The following is a 15297-nucleotide window of genomic DNA, read 5'->3' on the forward strand; positions in this document are numbered from 1 at the left end:
TAATAATGTTTTCAGTGAAAAAGGCTGTGAATCATCAGAAATCAAGGATTAAAAAAAAATCAGACCTAGCAAATTTTACCATGTTATCCATAAATTTTCCTTGCATTTTAAAATTTTATTGTCTACCTAGTATTAGAGACATCTGAACAGAAGGTATAGGCACAAAAAAAAAAAACCTATGATACTGACTTTAAAAATTTTTTATGATATACTCATTTCATAGAATATGAAATAAAGCTTAAAATTCCAAATTTGTACATACAGACTAAAGGCAAAGGGGAGGAGTAGATTACAATGACTCAGGATGATTTTAGCAACTTCATGAAGGAGAGGCTTTGAATGGAAGAAACATAAATGTTTAGAAGAAGGAGTGACTATGCCTTATAGGTCAATGAATAGATAAAACTTAATTAAATATAATGTAGGTATCAGATGTCCTGAGTATTTTCTGTAAAACAGAATTTAAAACAAACAATGAAACTTTCCTTCACAGAATGTATTAAAGAAGAATAAGCTTTTCAGAGAGGCATCAGTTTCCATTCACGCCAAAAGTATAAGAAAGAGGGTTCCCCTTTCTCTGCATCCTCACCAACATCAGTTGTTTTCTGTGTTGTTAATTTTAGTCATCCTGATAGGTGTAAGGTGATAACTCATTGTACTTTTGATTTGTATTTCCCCAATGGTGTAGTGTTGAGCATCTTTTCATTTATCTGTTAAGCATCTGTCTGTCTTCTTTGGAAAAAAAAAAGCCTATTCATATCTTCTACTCATTTCTTAACTGGATTATTTGTTTCTTGGGAGTTGAGTTTGATACAATTTTAGATACTAACCATTTATCCCCTTTGTCAGATATGTCATTTGCAAATATATTTTCCCATTCAGGAGGTTGCCTTTTAGTTTTGTTAATTGTTTCCTTCATTGTGCAGAAGTTTTCTATCTTGATGAAGTCCCAATAATTCATTTTTCCTTTTGTTTCCCTTGGGAGATGTGTCTAGTAAGAAGTTGCTATGGCCTGTGTTAAAGGGGTTTCTGCCTGTGTTCTCCTCTAGGATCTTGATGGTTTCTTGTCTCACATTTAGGTATTTCATCCATTTTGAATTAGCTTTTGTGTATGGTGAAAGAAAGTGGTCCAGTTTCACTCTTCTGCATTTTGCTGTCCAGTTTTCCCAATACCATTTGTTGAAGAGATTGTTTTTTTTCCTTTGGATATTCTTTCTTGTTTTGTCAAGCAAGAAACACTTAAACACATATGTGTTGAACACATGGTGTAATATTATTCAGCCATAAAAAGAATGAAATCTTGCCATTTGCAATGATGTGGGTGCAGCTAGAGAATACTATCCTAAGTAAAATAACTCAATCAGAGAAAGACGTACTATATGATTGCACTCATATGTGGAATTTAATAAATGAAACAAAGGAACACAGGGGAAAATAGGCAAACCATAAAACAGATTCTTACCTATAGAGAACAAACTGAGAGTTGTTGGAGGGGAGTAGGGGGAATGGGTTAAATAGGTGATTGATGTTAAGGAGGGCAATAGTGATGAACACTGGGTGTTATATGTAAGTGATGAATCACTACATTCTACTTCTGAAACTAATATTACATTGTATGTTAACTAACTGGAATTTAAATAAAAACTTGAAAAAAAAGAGTTTTGTATTCCTAGGTAAAATGTGCTTTGTAAATAACCAAGATTATATTTCATTTATGTGTTTATTTTTCCCATTAAATATACCTTCCTCTTTATGGAAAGATTATTTTTTTACAAGTTGAGGTTTTTATCACTTACTTTGTATGCAGCTCAAAATTCTAGTGTTTTCAAACTTTTCTTAAATATCTTGTTAATATGTGTTCTATTATTTCAAAAAGTATTAATGTCTGATTTGTAAGACAGTAATTAGCAAGTTCACTGTTTATTCCTATTTTAAAGCTTAATACACGACTTTATTGTTTAATTGGCTTTTTTTTTTTTCCTCTGCTGGGTCTATTTATGTTTCAAGATAATTGTAGGTGACAAATCAATGCTATTGCTTTGTGTATACTCAGGTTAACATTTTAAATCCTCCTTCTTGCCAACAAATTCTCTCGTACAGTGTCTTTTATTTTTATCTTTAAATTATTAAACATTATCTTATGCACTTAATTCTCAGTTACTTGGCTTTGAAGCAGCCGATTTTTTCATTATATTATCCAGAAACCCTATTATCTGTGTTTAAATAGACATTTTTATTTTAATATGTCTTTCTAATTTTCAGGAATATACTTGACTTCTATTAGGGCAGGGGAAACAGCCTAGGGAGGCTTTCAGTTTTACAAATATATACACAAAAGTTAATTTTTTTATTTCTATTGGAAACATAAAAAAGAGACAGATTATTCAGTAAATGTAATCTATGTATATAGAAAATCCAAATACTCAAATACCTCTCACTCTTCTTTCTTTCTTTCTTTCTTTCTTTCTTTCTTTCTTTCTTTCTTTCTTTCTTTTTCTTCTTCTTCTTCTTCTTCTTCTTCTTCTTTCTTTCTTTCTTTCTTCTTTCTTTCTTTCTTTTTCTTTCTTTCTTTCTTTCTTTCTTTCTTTCTTTCTTCTTTCTTTCTTTCTTTCTTTCTTTCTTTCTTCTTTCTCTTTCTTTCTTTTTCTTTCTTTCTTTCTTTCTTTCTTTCTTTCTTTCTTTCTTTCTCTTTCTTTCTTTCTTTTTCTTTCTTTTCTCCTTCCTTCCTTCCTTCCTTCCTTCCTTCCTTCCTTCCTTCCTTCCTTCCTTCCTTCTTCCCTTTTTCTTTTTTCTACCACAATATGAATTTATTTTTACTAGACAATTACTGAAACTATCATTTAAGAATTCAGTAACCAGGCAGCCCGGGTGGCTCAGCAGTTTAGCGCCACCTTCAGCCCAGGGTGTGATCCTGGAGACTCCGAATCGAGTCCCACGTTGGGCTCCCTGCGTGGAGCCTGCTTCTCCCTCTGCCTGTGTCTGTGCTTCTCTCTCTCTCTCTCTCTCTCCTCTCCTCTTTGTGTCTCTCATGAATAAATAAATAAAATATTTTAAAAAAGAGAGAATCCAGTAACCATAACTGTGCCCCCCCCTTAAAAAAAAAGTTTGAGCTACTTTATAACATCAAGACCTCAAGAAAACTAATTAAAAAATAAAGAAAAGCAAATTTGTAAGTGAATATGGGCATAGTTACTGTCTTAGTAATTAAACCACAAAGCTGGTGCTTTCAATGCTTGTAATGATTCAGTAGAGGGGAATTAACAAATTTCCAGAAATGGAATTGGGAGCTAGAAACGTGTATGGCAACATAGATTAGAAGAAGGAAAATTCTGAAAAGAAAAAAAAAAAAAAGAAGAAGGAAAATTCTGGAAATTCAACTTGGTAACACATCAAGCTGCCAGTTATACAAGTTTACCTAAGCCTGGGAGAATTATATCTAGAGCTTTGTTCTTAATCTTTTCCTTCTATGATGCACAAGAGAAATGCCGTTATATGCTCACTATATTGCCATAACTATGAACAAATTTGATAAAGGAAAGATTTCACATGGAAGAAAAGTATTAAAATATAAAAATTTTTAATTATAATAATTATTGATGTTCCATCAATAGTAATCATTCACAAAGAACATTAATTACTTCACATTGTGAAGGTACTCTTTTAACTGTACTAAATCACAACATGTCAAAAGAGATTGCTATAGGTGTTCATAGGGAGAGCTATTGCCTCCTTCCTATAGCTTTATGCTTTTTTATATTATATTAATTTTGGCCCTGAAGAATCTAAAAATATTTTGCTTAGATGAGAGAGTAGAAAGACTTTCTGGCAAAATAAACTTTCTTACACAGAGGAGAATAAATTCTCAAATAATGTCTGAAGGCCAGTGTGACTGCCCACTTATGTAATATACTGTTCTTGAATAGTTATTATGGAAAAGTAATTCAAGACAAAATGGGGAAGGCTTATTTTACTTGCTATCACCTAAAAATTGAATATAGTAAACCCTTGAAAACATGGATTTGAACTGAGTGGGTCCAATCATATGGGAATTTTTAAAATAGATACATTGGAAAACTTTTGGAAGTTTGCAACAGTTTGAAAAAAACAGATGAGTCACATAGCCTTGAGATATAAAAAGAGAAGAAATAAAAGAAAAGAAAAGAAAAGAAGAAAAAAGTTAGCTATGCCTTAAATGCATAAAATGTATGTAGATACTAGTCTGTTTTTTCATTTAGTCTCATAAAAAATATACTCACATATATTATCTAAAGTTAAAATGAATCAAAACTTATGCACACAAACACAGACATGGTGTCATTTGCAGTTGAGAGAAATGTAAACAAATAAAGATGCAGTATTAAATCATAACTGGATAAAATTAACTATATGTACTACTGTAATAGTTTTGTAGCCACCTTTTTTTTTCTGTTGTGGTAAGTTCAACTGCTGTGAGTATTCATTTAAAAATGTCATGTGTCATGATGCTCTGCAGAAGCAATTCCTCTTTTCAATGGGATTACATATGGCAATTACAGTTAATAGTCTATTTTTCACTGAAGAAAAATTCAAAATAAACATGCATTATGCTTTGGATGTGCTCCTAAGCAATCACTAGCTAACAGTGAACACAGAAAAGGTGATCTGTTTATCATCTGGTGATCTGTTTGTATTTGATAAATCAATTATCTTCTTTTTCTGCAGTTCTCAAGCCCATGACTTATTTTTCTGCACCCTGCTCCCTCATCATGACAGATAAAGGAAACAGAACGCTGTGCTAGGAATGTAAAGAACACTGACTGGCTCTAAAATATTATGCTAAGTAAAATAAGTCAATCAGAGAAAGACAATTATGATATCACTCATATGTGGAATTTAAGAAACCAGAGGATCATAAGGGAAGGGAGGGAAAAATAAAGTGATATCAGAGAAGGAGACATACCATAATAGATTCTTAACTATAGGAAAGAAACTGAGGGTTGCTGGAAGGGAGGTGAGTGGAGGGATGGATAATTGAATGCTGCATTAAAGAGAGCACATGATGTAATGAACACTAGGTGTTATATGCAACTGATGAGTCCCTGAACTCTACCTCTGAAAATAATATATGTTAATTAATTTAATTGAAAAAATGGTATTTCCATCTTCCTTTGTGTTTTAAACACCTCACATTAAGTGCTAGATTTAAATACACATACACACACCATTATATTGCTTAAAACAGATTAAAAATCTATAAATTGTGACTATTTTCCTTAGTCATTGTCCTATCAATATAGTCTCAATGTCCTTGTACATAATAATTACAAGATAAAGTATTAGAAGAATAGAAAAAGATGTAGCTATAATGAATTAGAATCAAACAGTATGGCAGTAACCTTTTATCTTCTGTCAACTTTCTAAAACAGGAAAATCTAAGGAAAAGATATACCTATTAAAACAAATTAATTAAAATTTCATAGCAATGTCAGAATCAATCCAAGAGCCGTTGAAAGTCAAAGATGATAAATTTCTTCCTTATCTTGGATGAGACAATTCAGATATATGCTTGCACCTAAAAATAATAATATATGTATGTTATATACATATATTTCCAAACATCATATCTAAGTGGAAATAGTGTTTCATAATTAGTAACTAAGATAAAATTACATACTGTTACTAAATGAACAGGAAACACTTGATTAAAGTGTTTTAAAACTTTCTATGATGAATGTAATAAAATATTTTAATATATTTTAATTAACCCAAAGGAAAAATATATAATTGACCCTTAAACAACTCAGGATTTTGACACAGTTGAAAATTTAAATGTAACTTTTGAATTTACAAAAACTTAAAACTATTATAGCCTACTGTTGATTGGAAGCCTTAAAATAACATATAAAGTTGATCAACACATATTTTGGATGTTATATGTATTATATACTATTGTTACAATAAAGTAAGCTAGAGAAAAGAAAATATTTATTAAGAAAACATAAGGAAGATAGTGCATTTATAATACTATACTGTATTTATTTATTTTTTTAAGATTTATTTATTTACTAATGAGAGACACAGAGAGAGACAGAGACAGAGACAGAGAAAGAGACATAGGCAGAGGGAGAAGCAAGCTCCTCACAGGGAGCCTGATGTGGGACTCCATCCCGGATCCTGGGATCACGACCTGAGCAGAAGGCAGGTGCCCAACCGCTGAGCCACCCAGGCATCCTATAGTGTATTTATTGATACATAAGTTTATACTGTATTTATTGATACATAAGTTATATTTTATATTCATCTAAACAGACAAGATGAATCATCTGTCAGTACCTAAATCAGTATTGTAATTACATGACACAAAAGACTAGATGTTATATAGATTACTAACACTAAGCATTAAAAATGGAAAGAGGATGAGCACGGGGTGTTATATGGTGGCAAGTCAAACTTCAATAAAAACAAAGCAAAAATGAAAAGATATATAAATAAAAATAATAATATGAAAAGAATGAGAAGTTGTTCCTGCCTGAGGGGTGGCAGAGGCAGAAGTAGAAGAGGTGGAAGGGCAGGCAGGAGAGGCAGGCATACTTGGTGTAACTTTGCAGAAATACATTGCAATTTTTGTCCGACTTTTTTGCTTTTTCATCTCAAGAAATGTTTCTATACAATACCAATCCTTATTCTGTCATTTGCTTTAGTTTGATTGCCTGTATCATAGAAGTGTTCATGTTGTAAAATAAGTCAAAAGCATTCTTAAATAATCAGAACCCTTCTGCCAGATTGTCTACCATCAATTTGTTTTCTGGTACTGCTTCATTTACATCTTCTTTTTCATTATCTGGCACTTGTTTAGATGCATGAGTCTCCCTTAAGTCATTGTCTGTTAATTCCTCTGGTGTGGTGTCTATTAGCTCTTGAATTTCTCCAAGATCCCTATCTTGAAACACTTCATTCCCTACCTTTTACCCCATATCCACAATCACTTTTATTATTTCCTTGATTGGATCTGTTGTAAATCCTGTGAAGTCATGTACAACATCTGGACACAGTTTTCTCCAGCAGGAATTTATTATTTTAGGCTTGATGGCTTTCAAGGCTTTTCTTTAACAAGGATAGCATTTCCAATGGTATAATCCTTCCTGATTTCAAGATGTTGTCTTTATCAGGGTTCTCTTCCATAGCATTGGCAACCCTTTCCTTAGAGTACCAGATGTAATGAACCTTAAATAAAGGTCCTTGTGAATTTCTGATCTGGAGTGTAAATTAGGGATGCCATGTTTGGGGGCATGTAGGCCACTCCTATGCCTTCAGTGTTGAACTCATAGGGTTCTGGGTTTCCAGGGGCATTGTCCAATATCAAAAGAACTTTAACAGGCAATTCCTTACTGGCAAGGAAATTCTTAACTTTAGGGACAAAACATAGATGGAATCAATCCTGAAAAATGGTTCTTGTTATCCAGGCCTTGTTGTATAACAAAATGATTAGTAGCTCTATTTTTTTCCTTTAAGGCTCAAGGTTTCCTGGTTTTACAGATGAGGATGGTCATCATTATAAACCTGACTGCATTTCCACAAAATGGTAGAGGTAGCCTATCCTTTTCCTGTCTTACATCCTGATTGTTGTTTCTCCTACTTACTAATAAATGCCGGTTGCGGCACCTTTTTTCCAGTATAAGGTATTTTAATTTGCATTAAAAACCTGTTCAGGTGGAGATCCTTTACCCTCAACGACTTTCTTAATGACATCACGGAATGCCTTGCTGCCTCTTAGTTGACAGAAGCTGCTTCTCCAATTGACATTATTTTTTAAAGCCAAACTTTTTTCTAAAACTATCAAACCATTCTTTGCTGGCATCAAATTCTCCAATTTAGATCTGTCACCTTTCCTTTGCTTTAAGTTGTCATAAAATGGCTCTGCTTTTTCTCAAATCACATTAGAGTCTAAAAATACATGTTCTTGTACCCACATAAAAACTGCATTTTCAATACAAGATAAAATGATATTTCATGAAAAGTGCAAGGTTTTCACACTTGTTGGCATAGCTGCAGTGACAGCTTCATGCATTTCCTTTTCTTTTTTTGTAGTGACCTTTATTCATGGATTCAATTATCTTCAAATGACAGGCAGCTCCAGCTGCACACCTCACCTCAATCTATATAGTACATTTCAAACAATTCAACTTTTTCTTATAATGTCATGACTTCTCTACTTTTTGGGAGCACTTCCAGAATCACTAGTGGAACGTTTTCCGGATCTCATCTTGTTACACTAAACATGATGAAAAATACCTGAGAACTGCAAGAGACCACATTTCCCTGCCATATGCACTTGTGGTGAGCACCGGGTGTTGCATGTAAGTGTTGAATCACTTAAAAATATTACACTGTTAACTAACTGGAATTCAAATAAAAACCTTAAAACAAGAAAAAAAGACTGTTATTATTTGCCAAAAATAGTGAGTGAATTAAGGAAAGGGAAAGTCAAAGAATACTATAGCTTTATCTTTTTCAATCTGTAAACCATTTTTTTAAAGGTTTTATTTATTTATCTGAAAGAGAGAACAAGAGAGAGCACAAGCAGGGGTGAAGGGCAGAGGGAGAAGGAAAAGCAGACTCCCTGCTGAGCAGGGATCTTAATTTGGGGCTCAATCCCAGAACCCTGTGTTTAGGACCCAAACTGAAGGTAGACACAACTGAGCCACCCAGGTACCCCAACTTGTAAACTACTTAAAAAACTTTATAATTTTCTCTGGATATTTGTGGGGTTTTCATTTCTGTCTTGTTATATGTCCTATTTACAAGTCCTGCCAAATTAGGTTTAATTTATCAAGTTAAGTTTTTAAAAATTTCAAGTTCTTCTAGAAAATAACATTTATTTAAAATAAGTTAATGAGGGATCCCTGGGTGGCGCAGCGGTTTGGCGCCTGCCCTTGGCCCAGGGCGCGATCCTGGAGACCCGGGATCGAATCCCACATCGGGCTCCCGGTGCATGGAGCCTGCTTCTCCCTCTGCCTGTGTCTCTGCCTCTCTCTCTCTCTCTCTCTCTGTATGACTATCATAAATAAATAAAAAATATAAAAAAAAAGTTTAAAAAAAATAAAAAAATAAAATAAAATAAAATAAGTTAATGAGATTTTCTAAATTAATTATTAGAGTAGATATTAGGGAGAGGAGATAAAATGATCTGAGTCATGCCTGGACAGAAGGAAAACCCAAAGCTTTTTAAGCAAGAAACAGGGAGTTGCTCTGGTACAGAGAACACACAGTAATGGAAAGCTATTAACCTACTGACACCAGAGACTTTAGCCAAATTTTATTTTTTTTCTCCTAAGGACTATCATAGTAACCTATTGCTCATAACCATAACTTCAGTCTGGTGGTGTAATGAGGAGTGAACAGATCAGGCATTACTTCATCCCATCCTATAATTTTAAGAAAATCTTACTATTTTTAATTTAAATATATATGTGTATATATATATGTTAAATTTTTAAAAATAAAAGTAAGAAAAACAATATATATTTCCAGTTCAATATTATATATAGCCTGGCAACTATTTAAGGAAAAACTGAAAATCTGAGATTTCTTTTTAATTAACCAGTGAAAGATTCTTTGGCTCAAGGTGATATCCACATTCAAGGAAAGGAGGAAAAAAATCTGATTTTAAGCTCTATATTTTATGTATCAAATATATGTTACTAATATATTAGCTTTTTGATATTAGATATCATTTCTTTGGAAAGGAGTTTATTGATAAACTTTAGAACCTGAACATTTATTTACCTATGAATATCTAAATACTAAAGTTAATTTTATTCCTAAATATAACTTAGTCTTTTTGTACCTTGAATTTTCTATTATAATAGCATATGTTATTAAGAAAAATAAATTATTTTACCATCATTATCCAATCTCACTCTAGAAGAAAGGTTAAAATCTCTGTATCTGGTATAATATCTATAGAAGGATCTGGTGCTGTCATCTCAAAATACATTATTATGAAGGAAAGAAAGCACTTTGGCCAAGATGAAGTCAACTGGATCTGAGATGCTCTGAGCTTTTTTTGAGACTGGAGAGAAACTAGGAGCAAGGTAGTAGAAGTTGATACTTTAACTGGATAAGATGAGACTGTCATTCTTTTTTTTTGGGAGTGTCATCCTTGAATAATAGCACCCAAGTACAGATAGTTGGCCTAGCACTCCACCATAACTTCCTGTGAGTAAAACAAAAGCAAAGATAGCCTCCTGTGGATAGTCTGTACCACTCACAGTCTTTTCCTGGTACCCCTTAAACCCAGAGTTCATGTATGATTATATGCAGGGGATAAGAAAAAACTAAAATGACTGACATTGGAATTGCTAATATCCTAGTAGGTTACACTCTAGAGGAATTTATATTTAATTCACAGTTCTATGGAAATGCAATTTTTTTCAATGCATATCACCCTGATCAAACTTTATATACCTTGAACTTATAACAGTGGATGTAGCATTATTAGACTACTTAGCTAAACATCTTTTTTGTATATTTTGATATATAATTAATATTTAAATAAATATAACTCTCCCCCGGGGATAAATAGTTCTTAAAGAGGACATAAAGGAACCTAACTGTAACAAAACAAATTTGACAAATTGGAATATGTTAAATTGAGAATTTTTGATTGTGAAAGGTACTATTTAGATAACAAATACAAAAGCTAGAGAATGTAAGAAATTTTGAATATCTAAAGTATTCAATAAAAGATAGACAATTAAATGGAAGTATAGACAAAAGATTTGAAGAGGACTTACCAAATAGGATATTTAAATAGCAAGTATACATATAAAAAAAATACTCAATTTTGTTAGCTACCAGGAAAAATGCAAATTCAAATACAATATATCTGCATTATCATCAGAATGGACAATATTTTTGAAAAATCATATAATAGGTTGATTTGGTGGTGAAGTAACTGAAATCATATATGCTATTTGTAGGAGTACAAATTTGGATAACTATTAGAAATATCACTAAACATGTCCTAACCCAGCAATTAGTCCCAGAGTAGTCTAAGGAAAATGTTCGAGAGAAATATGTACATATTTTTGGCAAAAAAATATGTTAAAATAACCATTGAAGAACTGTTAGTGTCAACCTGAAACCAGTAACTACCTAAATATTCATTAGGGGACAACGGATAAACTATATTCACATGAAAAATCAAACAGCCATGAAAATAAACTATTAACTGTTCATAGGATCACTAATGAATTTTACAAACAAAATGTTTGTAAGATATGAAAGTCAGGTATGAAAGAATACCGTTGTAAGTTTTCATTTTTAAGAAATTTCAAACAGGCAAAATAAACCTATGGTGTTAGAAATCAGGATATAACTTTGGAGAAAGGCAGAGGTTGAAGCTGGGTGGAAAAGAGAGGGAGCTTAATGCTGTGTCTTAATCTGTGCAGTGTACATAGGTGTGTCACTTTGTAAAAATTATTTGAACTGCACACTTACAATTTATATATTTTCTTGAATTTGGTTATGTTTTGCTTTATTTAAAAGTGTTTACTTAAAAATATAATCATCTTTAAAATATTGTTTATGCTTTCAGCTATTAACCAAATTCTAATTTCCAGATCAATAAGGGGGGTTTATTTTTACAAAATTTATATATCTAAATTATCTATTAAAAGTTATCATTTTGTTTGTTTTGTATAATCTGAAGTATTGATGAAAAACATCAATAAATTTTAATGTAATTTACTTGAGTGATATACCTTTAGTTATTGCTAAATGATGGAAATAATTAACTCCTATTTTCCAGTAAACTTTCTAGCCGATCACCCAAGAAGCATTTTCTCTCAAAGAACAAAGAGAACAAGAGAGGAGAGGGGAGGGAGAAAGAGACATTGGTTATCCAATCCTCTATCATGCATTCCTCTTTGTAATATAATCAGTTTGTTGTTTGGATACAAAATTTATTAAATCACAAGGCACTGAACAAATTCAAGATGAAGGTGGTTGGAAGTGAGTATTATAAAGATACATCTCACATTTTAGCCACAACAAATAATTACAAATCTCCCATCCGTACAGGACAGTTTTCTATATTTTAATTTTCAAATTGTGGAAGATGAACAGATTCTAGATAGGGGAGCTATCAGCAGGTACAAAAAACATTGGGTCTTGGAGAGAAAGGAAAAACATTCTTTTTTTTTTCTTTTTTGGGAAAAACATTCTTTACAAATTATTCCATTTAATAGATTTTGACAGCTTCCTACTATTCTGAAAGAATTACTTTATTTCTCTCTCTCTTTCCTTCCTTCCTTCCTTCCTTCCTTCCTTCCTTCCTTCCTTCCTTCCTCCCTCCCTCCCTCCCTCCTTCTTTTTCTTTCTTTCTTTCTTTCTTTCTTTCTTTCTTTCTTTCTTTCTTTCTTTCTTTCTTTCTTTTCTTTCTTTCTTTCTTTCTTTTCTTTCTTCTTTCTTTCTTTCTTTCTTTCTTCTTTCTTTTTCTTTCTTCTTTCTTTCTTTTTCTCTTTCCCTCTCTCTTCCTCCCCCTGCCCTTCCCTCTTCTTCTTGTCCTTCCTGTAACAGTCACAGGAGCTGTTTAAGAATCAGAGGATACTTTGCTCTAAAAACTTTATGAATTCATACTCTTACATAAATAGTTTGCAAGCTCTTCCAATGTATAGTCAGAACAAAGAAAAATAGATAAATATATTTTAAAACTTTATCTAAATATAAAAACTTCTTGAATTTTTCTCAGATATCTGAATCCTCAGAGACTGTTTTCCCTGTCTTTTTTTCAGCAATGTGGAATCCAGTTTAGGTAATCTTTGTCAGATTTATCTAAAAAGTTTTTAAAGAGCTGTGCTAATAGCCCAAGGACAGATACGTTATAGATTACAATTACATTTATAGCATACCCACTTAATTTTATTTACAAAGTAATCTTTCGTGTTTTATTTTTACAAATTTGATATATAAAAACCCTGATACAAAACAAAGGGATCTGGGATTGATTGGGAAGAAAGATTATTTCCTTTCAAAACTTTATGCAACAAATTATTAGGTTTCACATACATATTCAGAGCACAGTGATTTAATGGTAAATGGAATAATGCTTAAGCTGTAAAATGTTAGATACAACTATGATTCTCATTTTTATGATATACTTAGATCTTCATTCCATATAGAGATATAAAAATACTTCACAGAGATATTTTAGACAGTGATGGAGTTAGTAATGTGACTATAAATAAAATATTGTTCTGCTAATCCCTAGGCCATCAGGTTTGGCTATCTCCACCAGAAATAACATAAATGAGACACAAAATATTATAATAGTCTGACACTATGAGTTTTGGCATATCTTTCCTTCTTTGACAGACAACTGGTTTGTATCTGAAAGTTTTCTTCACACCTCATTTAGTACTTTATTCTAGTTTAGAGACATGATTCAGGAATGAAAAGTTGCTATACATTTGGGTTCTAAATATATTGAAAGGAGAGTATTACCCAAATAAAAACCATTGCTATTATTGGCAATTTTAGCAGAAACTTCCTGTACTATGTGGTTTTAATTTTCTTGAGGAGCTCAAGATGTTAAGGTCATCAATCAGAGATGCTTAAGTATAATATAGTAATTTCTTTAGAAACACTGCAAGAGGAAATTGGTGGAATCATTGCATTTCCTAAATCCAGATGAGAATGATATGATCCAAATACTTGTTAAGACACATACTACTGTTCTGTAAATCAACATTACAATCCATGAATTATTCCTGGTCTCAACACTATGACAGGAAGCCTGCATTAAGGGTAAAGGGAAATGATGAATTCAAGATTTTTTGTTTGTTTGTTTGTTTGTTTGGTTTTTTTTTTTTAATTCAAGACTTTTCTTAATGGATCCTGGTTGCCCATGCTGTAAGTGACTTTATAGTGTACAAAGCGTGCAAAACACAGCCCTATTTATACTGAATGTACAAATCTCAGAAGGAAGACAGTGTTTGTATATGTTAAATAATTTGATAAGGCAAAGCAAATAATGCTATAAGTGTATTTTTCAAATGATTCCATTCAAATGGAATTTCAGGAAGGAGAAAGGTTGATGTAGGCTAGGGATTTGTAGAAGCAAGATTCAGAGAAAAAAGTCTAGAACTTGAGTTGTATCTGTAAGACCTAACAAAATTTGGAAGTTGAAAGGACCATAATTTCTAGAAAAGTGTCCAGTTTCTTCTTGCCTCTGATTCTTACATATTATATTTACTATGCATAAAAATATTCTGCATTTTCCACTTTACCATGCAATTTCATCTCTACCTAAATCTACACTAGTTTTTAGATACAAAGAATAATTTATCCAGGAAGACCATTTTCAGTTCCCTAGGATCATTATGGTATCACAGCTCTCTAAATTTTATTACAAAATATATATTTGAATTCTTTAAAATGTTCATCTCTCTTACTTGTGTGCATATTCTATGAGGATAGAGACTGTCCTATTCAATATACTTAGTATCTGGTATTTATGATTAATAAATATATAAATAATTACCGAGTAACATATTACATATGCCATTACCCTTATGCCAATGAAAGTGAAAAGACCTAGGTTGCACAGAAAGATGTAGCAGAGCTAATATTACAATAATATATGCAGACTTTCACCCAATGTTCTTTATATTCTATCATGATGCCTCACCTATATTGCATAGAGGAAGGAATTATGCAAAGGAGAAAGTCTTCCAGAGAAGTAAATGAGCATGGATTATCAAAAAACTGTGAAAAACCTGTGTTTTTTTAGAGCACTAGACATTTAAAAGGGATGAGTATAATGCATTAAGCATATTTTCCAGCATATACTTTCATCATCATTTGATTACTATCATCTTCAGATCATCCACCCCACTTTCCTTTAAAACCTAAACCATACTCCATTTTACATGGAAATACAATCATATTGTTGTTAAGCAGAAATCATTTCTGTAGACCTTGTATTACAATTATTCAAAGGTTTTGAAATACATATTCTTACGCTCCATTTAATGTCACTATTTTGACAATAAAACAATATATCTTAAGATAAATTGTTCCAACAAACCTAGTTTATTTTTCCTGCTTTTTTGAAATATATTTGATATATGACATTGTATAAGTTTAAGGTGTACAATGTGATGATTTGATACAAATATATATTGCAGATATATATTAGGTTAGATACACATCCTTCACCTCACATAATTACTATTTTTGTTGTTGTTCTAGATGGTGGGAACATTAAAACTCTACACTCATAGCAAATTTCAATCATACAATAAAGTATTGTTA

Source organism: Canis lupus, chromosome 2, assembly GCF_003254725.2.
Source record: "Canis lupus dingo isolate Sandy chromosome 2, ASM325472v2, whole genome shotgun sequence".
NCBI classification, from domain to species: Eukaryota; Metazoa; Chordata; class Mammalia; order Carnivora; family Canidae; genus Canis; species Canis lupus.